This window comes from Protopterus annectens, chromosome 1.part2 (assembly GCF_019279795.1).
Source record: "Protopterus annectens isolate FY-2018-M chromosome 1.part2, PAN1.0, whole genome shotgun sequence".
Classification (NCBI taxonomy): Eukaryota; Metazoa; Chordata; order Ceratodontiformes; family Protopteridae; genus Protopterus; species Protopterus annectens.
In genome coordinates, this window is record NC_056727.1 from 1110100312 (window position 1) to 1110116136 (window position 15825).

At 41.1% G+C, this 15825-nt stretch overlaps 1 protein-coding gene across 3 annotated transcripts in view; it reads right to left on the reverse strand.

Moving 5' to 3' along the window:
* LOC122792248 (phosphatase and actin regulator 4-like) overlaps positions 1-15825 on the reverse strand; it is a 2537344-nt gene that overhangs the window by 2468593 nt on the left and 52926 nt on the right. The window lies entirely within an intron of this gene.

Genomic DNA, 15825 nt, shown 5'->3' on the forward strand with positions numbered 1-15825 from the left:
TCGTGGAATGAGGCCTAATCCCAGCTGGAATCTCCTTGCCATGATGGGAATAACAGAATGCAATGCAAAACCCAATCCACTTAGATATAGTTTGTTTTGACACAGGCTTGCCCTGGGAACTCAAAGCAAAAGAAACAAAACTGCTGAGACTGCCTAAAATCCCTAGTCCTGCTTAAATAATAGCAACTGCCTGTGTACATCTAAAGTGTGCAAAATCTTTTCCCCTTATTTTGGGGATCTGCATAAAAAGTAGGCAAATGAATAGTTTGGTTTAAAGCCACACTAGAAACCACCTTAGGCATAAATGAAGGATTAGTGCGTAATGATACCCTATCCTTATGAAAAATCAAAAAGGCTCAACCGCCATAAGGGCCTGCAATTCAGAAACCCTTCTTGCAGAAGTAATGGCCAACAAAAAGCAGTCTTCCATGACAAGTATTTCAATTCAGCAGTAGCCGAGGCTCAAAAGGTTGTAGAGTAAGTTTCTCCAACACAAAATTGAGGTCCCAAGCAGGAGTAGGAGCTCTACGTGGGGTCTTATATTCTTTGCCCCTCTAAGAAATTGCTTGAACAAAGGATGAGAAAACAATGGTGGGTCACAATCATAGTGAGCTGAAATTGCTGCAGCATGAATCTTAATGGAAGAGAAAGACAAACCTTTGTCCAATAACTCAGTAAGATATTGAAGAGCCACACTCAAATTAGGCTCAGAAACATCCAAATCCTTTGCTGCACTCCAAAATAAAAATCTCTTCCATTTTTCTGCATACACTTTACGCGTACTAGGTCTTCTGGCTTCCATAATCACATTCAAAACTTGTTGAGGAAGTTGAGACCTGCTGTGGTTCAAAACAGAATATGCCAGGCTGTTAGATGAAGAGAGTGAAGCTTGACATTGAGAAGATGACCGTCCCTCTGAGACAAAAGGTGTGGAATTAAAGGTAAAGGCCATGGAGGCTTCCTTACCAGATTCCTCAGTAATGGGTACCAGTGTTGCGAGGCCAATCTGGAGCTATCAAAATCATCCTTGGCTTGTCTTGTCTGACCTTTAGGAGTACCTTTGGGAGGAGAGGCAGAGGTGGAAAGGCATACACATGAAGATTTTCCCAACTGAGCGAAAGAGCATCCACTTTCCAAGCTGTGTGATGAAACCTTTTCGTGCAAAACTTTGGCAGCTGGTGGTTTAGTGGAGAAGCGAACAGATCTATGTCTGGAGTTCCCAGGACACTGTCAATTGTCGAAATACATGAAGATCCAGTTTCCACTCGTGGGGATCCATGATTTGCCTGCTTAACACATCTGCTAAGGAGTTCTGTGCTCCTGGCAGAAACCTTGCCTGTAGATTTAGCTGCAAGCTGAGCTCAGTCTCCCACAAAATCATTGCTTGCCTGCATAGAGGATAAGAATGTGTTCCCCCTTGCTTGTTGATGTACCACATGACAGTTGTGTTGTCTGTTAGAATCAACACCTGCCTAGGAAGAAGTAACTCCTTGAAAGCCATTAATGCAAACTGGACTGCTAACATCTCCTTCATGTTGATATGTAGATGCTGTAGTCTGGCAGGCCACTTGTCTTGTATCCACTTTCCATTCAGATGAGCTCCCCAAGCTATGTCTGAGGCATCTGTCGTTAGAATCTGACTCGCCTCTGGCCGGGTCACAGAGAGTCCCTTGTTTAGGTGACATTCCTGAGCCCACCACAAAAATTCCTTTTGAATGCAAGGTATTATTGGAATGACAGTGTCCAAATCCTGGCAGTGCTGTGTCCATACATTTTTAGATACCATTGCAGCTTCCTCATATGCAGTTTGGCATTGGGAAGCACCAGAATACAAGATGCCATGAACCCTAATGCTTGAAGGACTGTCCTTGCAGTCAGCACGGACTGATGAGATAGTTGATGGAAGTAAAGGGATAGACTGTTTTGTTTGTCCGGGGTTAAAAAGGCCATCTGGGCTGCTGTATTCAGTCTCACACCCAGAAAGCACATGTCTTGAGAGGGTACTAGACTGGACTTTATTTCGTTCACAGAATACCCCAGGCATCTTAGCACTGCTATCACATATTCCAGATGCTGAAGAAGGTCGTCCTTTTCTTGAGCCAGAATCAGACAGTCGTCCAAGTAAGGATAGATTTGTATTCCTTTTAGCCTGAAAAAAGCTACAACTGGAGCCAGAACTTTGTGAATACTCTGGGCAGTAGATAAGCCAAAGGGCAATGCAGAGAACTGATAATGTGAATTTCCAGCTCGGATACGCAGATACTTCCTGCAACTGAGTCTGATAGGCACATGAAGGTAAGCCTCCTTGAGATCTAAAGTTACCATCCAGTGATCTTTGCCCAGCAGAGGTAAAAGCTGTTGTAACGTCAACATTTTGAACTTGGGAATGTCCAAATAAGTGTTGAGGATAGACAAATCCAAAATTGGTCTCCACGTGTTCCCCTTTATTGGTACAAGGAACAGGCGAGAATAAATTCCTAGGCCCCTTTCTGGCACAGGAACCGGCTGAATGGCCCCTATCTGGAGCAACAGAGAAATTTGCTTGTGAGCCTCTTTTTCTTTGTATAGGAGGAATGTCTGGCATGCCTTTGAAAGGAGGCAAGGTATGGAAATAAAACCTGTAACCGTGGTGAACGATATCCAATACCCATCTGTCTTTGGTAATAACACTCCAATTTTCTTTGAAAAGTGCCAGCCTTCCTCCCAAAGGTGCTGCCAGACGAGAAGGCTCTGGCAGCTGAAAAGGCAAGTCATTGGGTCTGCTTACGAAAGGACTGACCCCTGCCCTCACCAGAAGACTGAGCAGGCGAACTGCCTGTTCTAGGCCTAAAAGAACCTTGAGCTCTGCCCCTACCACGTCTAGATCTACCCCTAGACTGAGAATCATAAGAAGGATAAGTCCACCCCTTAGTAGGCCAATTTCTACTAAACTTTGGAGGCTGAACCTGCATAGACTTAGCCTTGTCCTCCATTTTCTTTAAAACTGCTTCCACAGGCGCACCAAATAACACATCAGATTGTAAAGGAGCATCTAAAATCCTTGTCTTTACATGTTCAGCTAAATTCTGATCCCTCAGCCAGGCGTGCCTGCGAAGAACAGAACCAGTGGCTGCCACCCTCGAAGAGGCCTGTACAGCATCAAAACCACATTGCAAGGAATGCTTACCCACCTGTTCAGAAACATGAACCAAATCCTGCAACTCTTTACACTCAATACCTTCCGCCAGAGCATCCACCTTAGACTTCAATTGTGAAAGGAGATAATTTTGGTATTTCAACATGTGAAACTGGCAATTCAAAGCCCTCATGGCTAAAGTGGAAGAAGTATACACCTTTTCCCCATCTATCCAAAGCCCTTGCCTCTTTATCAGAAGGAACAGGATTTTTAACAACAGAAGCCTTAACACCTTTAGGGCCCTGAGAAACAGTTTCTGGGTCTGCCCTAGGACTCTTAAAAGATACTTATGAGCTTCAGGCACCCTATAATACCTGTCCGGTTTAACTGGGGCAGGAGGCAAAGAATCAGGGTTCAGGAAGCCTCTGCAAAAACATCCTCTACCACGTCCAGAACAGGAGGTATAGCTAAAGGCCTATGCTGGGGTAGAAACAAAATTCCCTAAGCCTTTTCCTAGAATCAGAGAAATCTTGACCTTCCCATTTAAAATGCTCCCTCATGGAATGAAGAGTCTCTGAAAAGAAAAATCCTCAGGAGGAGAAGTCAAGGTGTAGAGTCATCTACATCAGAATCAGAATAAGGAGGATACTCCTGCAAGTCTTCAGCCAAGACTCAGAAGCCTCGAACACTGCTCAAAACTCTCAAGCTCAGGTTCCACCCTAGGCCTCTTATCAGGGGGGGGTAAAGAACCTCTAATCATAGTAATCAAATCTTCTGCCATTTTAAGCATATGTTTCTTAGGCAGAGACCCTGAAGAACTAGGGGAGACCCCCACTGAAGTTAACCCTGGCCGGCCTCTAGAAGGAGCCTTGGAAACAGAAGGGGAGGGCCTAACCACCTTAGAAAGGGAGGGGAGAACAGCTACCTGAGAAGCCCCTTCAGCCTGGCCTACCTCCTGAGAGGACACATCTTGTAACAGTAAAGTCTCTCCCTGAGAATCTAGAGGAACTTCTGATAGAACCACCAGCTCCACTGAGCCCTCTAAAGAACCGACGTCCAGGACAGACGGTTCTTCCACCCTAGGCTGCTTTGTGTTTGCGCTTTTTAAGCGAAGCGGCGGAGCATCCGGCGGCATGTTGTAATTACAACGCTTCCCAAAAACTAACCTGGCACAATCTAATCTTCTCTTAATAGTGCGTTTGTTAAATCTAGCACAAGAGCGACAGCCAACAACGTCGTGCTCAGGCCCTAAGCAAGGTATACACAATGTATGGTAATCTCTATGAGGTATCTGTTTCCCACAAGAAATACAGTTATTCACTTTTTCTGACATCCGGTTAAATACTGAGGCAAGAAAAAACCAAAATATTCCCCAACGGGGTACTTAGCCAACTTTGATTCGGTCTGAAACTCAGACTTCAGAAAATTTCAGAACGCCAACCTGCACTCGCAATACTGCTTCTGCATCGGACCATGCAGCAAAAAAGACTGAGGATATGACGTCGGTCATGCGCATTTGTACCCTGACGTCCTGATGTCAGTCAAATGCGCCTTGACCGACGTCAGCCTTATACTTTGGTATTCGGGCCGACTGGGACAGCGGACTACCCAAGTGTTAGGACTGCAGCAATGTGAGATGAAGAACATCTCCACAGGTGATGACTGCAACAGTGAAACACAAAGATCAATAATTACCTCCGAGTTGACTGTTAAGTTTGGTTTCTTCTTACTAAACTCCTGGTGTTTTACAGAAAAATGCAGTGACAACTTTGGTGGGTTTGTTTATTTTCTGTTTTTTGTAACAGTTTGAGCATAGGCACTTTTTCACTAAATGTTCCCTTTGCTAAGCTGCATATATGAGTGTGCATAATTAAGTATTAAATCCATTATTCATATGCTAATGAGCTGAAGATTGACATCAGATGTACTTTGTATGCCAAATCAGTCAGACGCTTGGAGAGGCCCAGACCATCCCTGAACATAGTGGGAGAGGCTCACTATTGAACCCCCTGACTTCACATGATTCAGGGACAGGTGTACTCTTGCTCCCCACAGTAAATTTTTTTTGATTATATATATATATATATATAAATATATATATATATATATATATATATATATACATATATATATATATATATATATATATATATATATATATATATATATATATATATATAAATATATATATATATATATATAAACACCTTCACTCTAGGAGTGCAAATCACAGCCAACACACATTGTTGACTGATGTGTACACAGTATAAACACAAGTGAAATAAAAACATTCAAGAAGAAATGCACAGATACAAGAAATATTACATAAATCTGAAAATGCACAGCACTTAGACACTCAAAATTCGGTTTACGTGATAATCTCTTAACAGCTCACGTTGACAAAAGTAATTCAAAGTTTACTTGTACCAAAATAACTTGGTACTGGACCAAGAGGCAGAATTTTGCCATCCTAAAATAACAGTACTAATGGGACTGTTAAATGTTAATCATTTACTTTGTTTCCAACAAGGCTTCCCTTAGTTGTGAAGGCAGTTGCAACAAAGCTGTAGCCAAAGAAAATGAGAAGCCCTTCTCTCTCATTTTTACCCTATGTTGACACACTGTCCTACAGGCACATTAAGCAACAGAAGGGGAAGTTTATTCCCATTAAAAACAAAAACAGGAGTGACAACGTCCAGTCCCTTCTGAATACATTAAAGTTGCTTCTGACAAGGCCTGCACCACAATGTTAACATGGAACAAACATAAAAAGGGAAAAGCAAACAATTTCAGCTCTCAATCTGTTTAACATGGATGATCGAAAGTACACTGTTAAAAACACACTAGTTAAATATACAGACACAATTAACTACAGATAATTATGCAGACATTCATGTACTAACCCAACAATCAAATGACACACGCCTAAAGCAGATGCCCTATGCTGACCGCCTTAAAAAACTCCAACTCTACTCTGTCGCATATCGTCTACTCAGAGGCGATCTCTGCTCAACATACAAGGCCATGTCAAACCCAGAGCGGTTGGACATGCTACACTTAAACCCCAATTCCTCAGAGCCACATGCTCCAGGGATCTAAACCTTATCATCACAATAAACAAAATATGCTGGAGGGATAGGTTCCTGACCCATAGACTCCCTAGACTCTGGAATAGACTGTGCCCTCTTCAAAAGGAACCTGGACGATTGGATGGGAGAAAGGAAATTCACCCCGGGTATCACGTCAGTCGCCCTACTAGACAGGGGGGGTCCAGGGAAGTAAATAGTGTGGGAAGAAATAGCCAGGGAATTGTTATGGCTAGGCTTGTATATGCCCTAGGGCTGACAGTTTACATAGGTTCATAGGTTGGTACTAGGCTATTTCAAATGGGCTAACATTTTTACACCTAAAAAATGGACAAAATTCCTATATCTAAAATGTTTCACTGTTTAATATGCTGACGTACTACCACTGACTAACAAAGACTTTAAGTCAACCCTGACCAAAAATAGGTCTGTAAAATTAACCAACTGCACTGCATACTTTGTGCATGGCCTGCCTGCATGTGTGACAGAAAAATTATACATTTTGTCCTAAACAGATTTCTAGACATTTTACAGAGAAACTATTCACTAGATTTCTAGACACACAGTGATGTGGCAGACCTCAAAATTTATTGCCTTGTAAAGAGAAATACAGTGCCCCATCTCAGGTCTGCATTTCCAAAGGAGGAGCCAAAATGACAAATTTGTTTATTATAGAAATCATATGTTCCATAATTAGCACACTTTCGTTCATCATGCTGAAGAGCAGCTTTACTCACCCACAAAATGCACAACGAAAGTACACATTTTTATGTGCAGACTGCATTAAAAATGGCTACTAATAAATATAAAGTAGCATTCCATACAGTTTTCAGAAATATCTATAGCAGTTAAAAGTTAGGTATCAACTGTGAAAATAAATTCCTTATCCCAAACATAAGCATCCCATATCACTAACAAATCTGCTGTAACATGCTAAAAGTATTTAATGAATGCAAAACAGGAATGCTATTAGAGGACACAAAGAATACACTACGTGTAGTGTTACTAGTCTTGTCAGTTTTAAATTTAGGAATAGATGCTTTGCACACAATTTTTTCTATATTTCATGTCGAGAATAAAACTGCATGTGCCATACACACATGTAGTACAATTTTGATTTAAAATGCAAAGAAATATTCAGCTAATGTTTAGTGTCCAGGACTCCAAACAACACTGAACACTACTTTGCATAATACTGCGAGCATAACTACAGTATAATCTACCTAAACTGCTTTATGACTGAAAATAGTTCTGCAAAGGTCACAAAAACAAAAAAGTTCATTAACTACAGACAAGTTACTAAGTCTATTACAATGACACAATATACAAATCATAGGCAATCACACACACACACATACATACACAAAGCAGTACAGGTTAGAAGTTTAAAGTAAAAATAAATTGAAATCTGTCTCAGTTCTCCACTCAACATAGAGGCATTTTATGGAGATCATACACTTCCGAACTCTTATGGCAAGTATTTAACTTGCGTATTTCTTACAACAGTACATCTGCATTGGCAGTTTCAGCTCAGCCATTTCTAGGGCCAAGACTGCCTGGTACTTGGCTTGATGCATAAAATATTTTCAGCCCATCTTAGCCGCTCTATATACTCACAATCCCTGGCACAAACGGTCTTCTCTCCAGATCTTAAAAGCCTAGATGCATAGCAACCAATAGAAATTTCAAAAAAAGGACCAAAAGTAGAACAGCATACAGTGGACCACAGGCATGGGGTGGAAATAGGTAAGAATGGTCCTTGCTTATCAACAGAGCTGGTGAAACCAAGTGGTTAACTTCAAAGGGTGAAAGTCCAGCTAAGTCTGGCTCTGAAGGAGAGGACTATGAAATGAGAGAAGGCCAAAGCAGAGGAAAACAAACTTGACACATCCAAAATGGGGTTATCAGGATGAACCAGACTTTTGCTCATCTTGGCTCTCTCAAGGAATTTCAGAATAAAAGGGAAATTAGGAGGGAAACCATAAAGACCCAAGGGCCATTTGTGACCTAGAGCACCCCTGGGAAATTTGAGAGAGACAGAGAAATATGGAAAAATTATTGCACTTACAGGAGGATAAAGAAACAGGCACGTCACAGCAAAGGTATCTGAGCAATAGAACCGTGTCTGGAGGGGAGAGGGTGGGATTACCATGGTTACCCTAAATCATTACACAGAGCTGAACAGACCCAAGGCCCCGAGTATAGCTGCAGAGACAGGGCAAGGATAATGAATTTTATGGATATCAGTAATGGCAGTTCCTGTGAATCCATTGTCCATATACTGTAATGTATGGCCTGGCCTCCACAGCTACCCTTCTCTTGGCAGCTTCAATAATCTTTTATGAGCTTGAGCTGCTCAAGCTGTTCCCCTCCTCCTATGATGCACTGCTTCCTCTTCCACACAATGTTGCCACTGTAATCTATACAATGTGCAATAAGGAACACCTTAACAGGAATAACTTACCCCATGGCCTCTGGCTTAACCTACAGGTTGATGGACATGTGAAATTTTAAGTAGGGGAACAGATGGGCCAGTGAATAACAGTACATGGACAATGGATCAACAGGACTTATTATGGCAAGTACATAAAAGTTGTATCACAGCTGATCTGGTCTGTATACTGCAATGTGTATACAATGTCTTGATTCGAAGGGGATAAGTGGTCTCAGGAGAAGAGTATGCCCTTCAAGATGGTGGCACCAAAGTTTGCCCTGGATCTTGATAAATATAGAGCTTCTAATGCTTAACTAAGGTTTGTAGAGAGTCCATGTTGCAGGACATGTAGCATCACCTGAAAAATGTTGAAAATGGCCCCAGAGACCACCAAATACCATGTAGAGTAAAAGCCTTGGTTTGGAAGGAAAGGTTTTGTTACTAAAACAACAGCAAAAGGCGACACGGTTGGACAGCCCTTAGACGACACTTCTGTCACCTTCTTGCCTAGTCTCCCGCAGGTTAAGTAAACAAAAATCAGCTTTTCTCAAATCTTTCATGCAGTCTAAACAGAAACAGACTTGTCTATGAACATCTAGAAAACATAATTTAAACTCGCATCTACTGGAATATTGAGGAAACAATACTGGGAAATTTCTTTTTGCAGATGATTTAAAACTATATAGTTCATCAGATAAGGAACTGAAAGCACAACTACAAGTGGTCAAAACTTTTTCAGATAATACAAGAATGTAATTTGGTCTTGAGAAATGTGCAAAACCAACCTTTAGAACAAGAAAGCTGCAGCACCAAGAAAACATCAGTTTAGGATAATGTGACATAAAAACTTGAGCAAGAGGGAATGTATAAGTATTTATGAATTAATGAAAGAAACAATAAAAAAATGCAAATAAACTTAGTAAGGAATATTTTAGAAGACTTAATACTGAAAACAGGCCTGACATCTAGGAACAAAGTTCAAGCTACAAACCAATTTGCTCTTCCTGTCCTGACTTGCAGATTTGGAGTAACTGACTGGTCCCAAACAGACTTGGACAGGAAAACAAGGATACGTCATGCTCACATGATTTTTAAAAATCAATGTATACCAAGACTATATATTCCCCATTCTGAAGGGGGTATGTGCCTCCTCGAAATTGATTAAATTCAAACCGGGAATAGAAATCAAATCAGAAGATAAATCAGGCAGCAACTGAATGTGCCAAAAAACAGAAGAAAGAATACAAGGTGAAGGAATCAGATGAGAAGGCAAGAAATGTAGAAAATGCATAAATATAGTTACAACTATAAAAAAAAAATTTAACAACCTCACGTTGAATCAGGATCGAATCCAGAAATGGTTAAGGAGAGGTGACTTAAGGTTAATATTGGCAGCCCAAGACAGTGTACTACATGCATGTTGGTATACAAAGTCCATTGAACAAGTGGGAGAAACAGACAAATGTAGGTTATTGTAAAACAGAACTAGAAACAGTTGCACAGCTTGTTGCTGGTTGTGATATATTAATGGCAAAAGGAGTGTATACTGAAAGGCATATCGCAAAACTGTTGTATTAGGGGTTGTGCAAACATTGTAATACTGAAGGAGATGAAAAACACTGGAAACACGAGTCACAAAGCATTATAGAAAATGAAGTTTATATCACGTGGGATCACCCATTACTAGCAGATGCGAGAAAACCAGAAACAGTAGTCCATTAAAAGACAAAAGTAGCATTAATAATTGAAATTGCTATACCCAGTGGCTACAGTGTCTTGCGTACAGAGAGACAAATTCATAAAATACCAGGATTTGCAGGCAGAAATGAAGGCAATGTGGACGTAGGATACCCAGACAGTTCTAATAGTAGTAGGAGTAACGGGTCTTATAAAAAAATAAATAAATAAAATTACAATTTTACTTTCACATGTTACTGATACATATGAATTGCAGAAGGAGTCATGAATGGGCACATTGCAGGTGCAGAGAAGAGCACTTCTGGCCAACAAGGATTGAAACAATATTAAACTGCATGAACTTTAAATCATACTTTGACTTAGGACAGGGGTCCATTCCCGTAATTGTATTAGAAATAAAGGGGAGATTAATGCTTTGAACAAGAGTAAGATAGATTGCTACCTTGGTAATAAATGGGGGGGGGGGCAGTCCAAAATACCACTCAAGTCTTTGTGAAATATAGCATATGGTGGCTTTGAGGAAAGGGTGAGCAGTTCAAAGACTCTTCTTGCAAAGGTAACAGTATCTACAAATAGCATCTCTCATATCAGATACTTAAGGAATCCATTAGTAGCAGGTATGAATGAGACTGAAATTACAACTCTAGGATGAAGAGAAAGTCCCAGTAGTGGAAATGGATCTTAGCATGAGGGCCTGCATAAGAAGACCTTTCTTAGAAAAGCTTCAGAGGCAAGCAAAGATATTATGGAAGACTGAGCTCTTGGCAATAAGCAAATATAGGTTGAAGATGAACTCTCATAGCAGAAAAGCTGGAACCTTTCAATCGAAAAAGTCTGGTAGAAAGCAGAGAACTGATGCTTCTATGGCAGTGACTGGCTCTTGGTCCTTGTTGTGCTGCCCATGATGAAAACATAAACCACACTTTATACAATTTTCCGGTAGAGAGCTTTTGTGATGTTAGCAAGTCGTTGGACCACCGGGTGTGGGCAGTAATCTGGGACCATGGTCATTACTGAAGTGGTGAAATCGTGTTATTAACTTGATAGAATGCATGTCCAGGGGTAGGCTTAATGGAGAGGCGAGAAAAGCTTTGGATAATGCTCTAGAAAATAGGGATCTCCCATCAGGGAAAAACAAACTTGTCAGGGCCAAAATTGGGTTAAGAGAAGAATGGTTTCCGGACAGCCTGACTTTCTGAATGAATTGCATCATAAGTAGTACAGGAAAGAATGGATACAAGAGACTCACTAGCCAAGGGGAGACTAGAGTGTCCCTGAAGTTAGTCTGCGAGGAGGGATTATTAGTGAAAAGTTGTTGCTGCATTTGCTGTTGGAAGGGGAGGCTAAAAAGCATCTTCACTGTAAATTTAAAAGAACACTGAGGCATTACAGGACATTTGTATCCTTGAAAGCTTAGAGCAGAGGCACTAGAGTCTTTCACATATTTTAATAAAGTTTTATTCGGACAAAGATTTATTAAAATGATTAGACATCTGCTCATCTTGCTTACTAACAAGATGGCATGACCCAGGATGTGTACTGCAACTAGAAAGCTTTCTGAGTTAATAGCCCATTCCCACTTAATCACAGCTTCCTGACAGAGGGGAGTGGGATTCTGCTCCTTCCGATTTGCTGATGTACCACACTACTGCCATATTGTTAGTGTTGATGACTGCAGAACCTTGAAGACAGTATTCCTGAAATGCCTGCAATACTAGGACAATGGTCCTCATCTCTAGGATGTTGATGTGCAGTTGGGACTCTTGCTGGATCCATGTTCCCTGAACTGTCTGCCCCAGACCATACCCTGCCACCCCATACAAATTCAGCGTTTACTGTTACTGTTGTAATGGGAGAAATAAAGGATCCACTCAAAAGTAGGTTTTCCAGTTGAATACACTAGTGAAGATATTTCTGACAAGACATGGACAGTTTGATTATGTGAGACAATGAATCCTACATCTGTGACCACTGTACTTTAAGGAACTACTATAACACTAATATCTTGCTAGTAATATTGTCTGCATCAAGGCTGCCATTAAACCCTAACTTTAGGAAAAGGCATCTATTGGTCCATGGTTGAACAGAATTTTGTCAGTCTCCTTAATTGACTGCAACCTACCAATACAGGGACTTTATTTATTTTAATTTATTTGCAGTTGGTTTACCAGGATAGTCCATTGGGCCAATAAGAACCAGTTTTCAATGGAGTCCTGGGGAGAAAAGCTCCAATTACAAAAAATTACAGCAGTTTACAATTTCTATCATCTGTAGGTTAATGACAAAGCTTAAAAAACAGTGGTAACAAAAAGATTACAGCAGTTTACAACATCATTCATTTGTGGGTTCAAGACAAACATTAAGCAAAAAAAAAAAAAAGCATTGCTGTAGTAGATATATAGTTTGGAGTAGTAGGATTAGAGAAGAATAACATGTCATTGCAGTTGGCTTATTATTTGGAGTCTGGTAATATATGATACAGTTGCCTGAAGGGAGTGGAGAATAGGTTATGAGGGGTGGGAGCAGGAGCATTCCCATGAGGATGTTAGATGCGAGTACAATGATTTTTTAAAAACCGGGAGGTTGGTGGTGATGCGGATGGAGGGAGGAAGGGAGTTCCACAGGTGTGCCAGGGCAAAGGACAAGAGGTTTTTTTCCTGGACAGCGAAGGGGTTTGTACAGCTCTATTAGGTTTTGGTTATTAGATCTCAGAAGTCTTTGTGGCAGGTGCATTTTAAAGGTAGAGCTGAGGGAGGGACAGAGGGAGGGATGAAAAATGAGCTTGTGAGCAAAAGTGAGCTGTGTATAGGAGAGATAGTTGGGAAGCTCTAGCCAGTTAAGTTTGTGGAGAGATGCACAGTGATGAGTAGATGATTTGTGGCTAGTGGCAAATTTGGCAATTTTATTACAACAAGAGGACAGTTTTGTTTTGAGAGAGGATTGTAGGTTTGTTAGGAGAGGGGCACCATAAAGGAGGGAAGGGATGAGGAATGTAGTAGCGAGAGTGAGCTTAGTAGATGTAGTGAGGAATCGACTGTGTCCGTAGAGCATGCCAAGTTTTTGGTGGTTTTTTTTTATGTTTAGGTGTAGGTGACTATTGAATTTAAGTTGGTCATCAATCTGGACTCCTAGTAGTTTGGTTTCAGATACCAGTTCAAGACGTGTGGTATTCTGGCTAGTGATGGAGAATAGTTTTCTATCAATGGTGCTGGTTTTTGAGGGGGTAAATACCATAAGTTTGGTTTTTGATGCATTGAGTGCTAGATGATTGTCCTTTATCCACTGTTCTGTGGTAGAGAAGGGTGTCTTGAGTCAGTTTTAAGAGAGTGGGGATGGATGAGGCTGCACAGATAATTATAGAATCATCTGCATATTGAATAAGTTTAGCATGAGGAATGGAGTGGAAGAAATCAGAAGATAAATCAGGGGACACCAGCGGGTGTGTTAAGGAAAGAGGAGATGGCTTTTTTCCACTTGACTGCTTGTTGCCTGTTGGAGAGATAACTGGTGAACCAATTGAGAGAGGAAGGGGAAAGGTTTAGGTTAGACAGCTTAGTCAGAAGTAGGTTGTGAGAGATAGTATCGAAGGCCTTAGAGAGGACAAGAAAGAGGGTAGATACACAGTAGAGCCAGAATCTCTGGCTTTATTTACAGTTTCCAGGAAGGAAAGGAGGGCAGTCATGGTGCTGTGACCGGGTCTGAATCCATGTTGTGTGGAAGTTAGTAAGTTATTATCTAGGAGATAGGGAAGGAGTTGAAGATGGATACATTTTTCTAGGAGTTTTGATATAGGAGAGAGGATGGCGATGGGACGAAAGTTAGTAATATTGTTATTATTGCCTCCTTTGTGCAGGGGAATGATGTAAGCCCTTTTCCAGAGTTTGGGTACAAGACCTTCTTGAATAGAGCGATTGATTAGGATGTTGATGGGGAAGGCAATGGCTTCGGCAGCTATGCTGAGGAAGGATGAGGGAATGTTATCGGGGGCATTGGTGCATGGTTTCAGCTTTTGCAGGAGTTTTTGTATGGTAGAAGTAGGAATGGGTTTTAGGGAGAATGGTGGGAGTTGAGAGACAAGAGTGGGGATGCAGAAGTAGGGGGTGAGGAGTTATTAGAGAAAGATGAGGTTAGTTTGGAAATGGAGTCTATGAAGGAGTTGAATTGAGTAGCCAGATCTATATCTAGTGCATTTGGGTCTGGGCATGAGTTTTCTGTTGAGCCAGGTTTTAGGAGAGTAGTGATCCCTTTCCAGAATTTTTGAGGATTAGTTTTATGGTTATTTTGGAGTAAGGAGACGTAATTCTATCTATCTGCTGTGATGAGCTGTTTAAACTGTATTACGAAGTGATTTGAATTCATTAAGGGTGGTGGGAGTTTTGTTTCTTTGGTACTGTGCCCAGCTTTCGTCTCTGCGTCACATGGCAGTTAGTGTGTTTTTTGTTAACCAAGGGGCGGTGTTGTTTCTTATTCTTTTGGTTTTTAATGGGGCAAAGCTATCCAACAGTTTTAGGAAAGTTGTATTGAAGTGTGCAACAGCATTATCCAGGGTTAGAGTTTTTAGGGGTTCCAATTTATTGATTTTAGGGAATCTGAGAAGGTTATAGGGTTGAAGTTTTTTAGGCATAGAGTGTTGATGTAGTGGAGTTGGAAGACGCCTTGTGAAAATGGGAAGGTGGTCACTGAGGGAGTCTGGACGAGTTCCACTATCAATGTAGTAGTGTGGGTGAGAGACTAAGATCCAGTCTAGGGTGCTGCCACTGGAGAAGTCTTTAGAGGGCCTGGTAGTGAGGTTGATGAGCTGAGAGTACTTATATAGGTCGATGTTTACGGGGTGCATAGGGGAATGAATGGAAGACCAATTAATATTTGTGTCTCCCATGATAATAGTTTCATTACTGATATTGGTAGAAAGCCAAGATAGGATATCCTGAAGTACTGAGATATTGTCTCCCGGGGGAATGTAAAGTGAGGCTATGCAAATGTGTTTGTGTTTATTTAATTGAAATAGTGCCAATACTAATTCTGCATTGGAGAAGTGAGGGATGGGTTTGTTATAGGGAGTAATGGAAAGGGTGGATGAGTAGAGTAGAGCTACCCCACCACCCTTTTTGTTGGCCCTGTCCTTTCTGATGATAGAGTAGGTTGGTGGTACTATTTCAGCATCTTTTATGTGAGGTTTTAACCAGGTTTCGGAAATAGCCAAGATGTCAGGTTTGTTGTGGAGAAGCCAGGCATGGAGGTTGGGGATTTTGTGAGCTATGCTTTGGGCATTTAGTGATGCTAATAGGATGGATATAGATGTAGGGGAAATGATGTTAGGGCCTGGGTTAGTGTGTACACTTCCAGACAGAAGTATGCTTGTTAGGTGTTGAATTATGGTGATGAGGTGTTTGGATTGCTTTGTTTGTATGCTGTATAATGTCTGATTTGTGTGGATACTGGAGGTTAGGGAGGGGCTGGAAAGTTTACAAGTATTGATTAGTTTGTAGTGA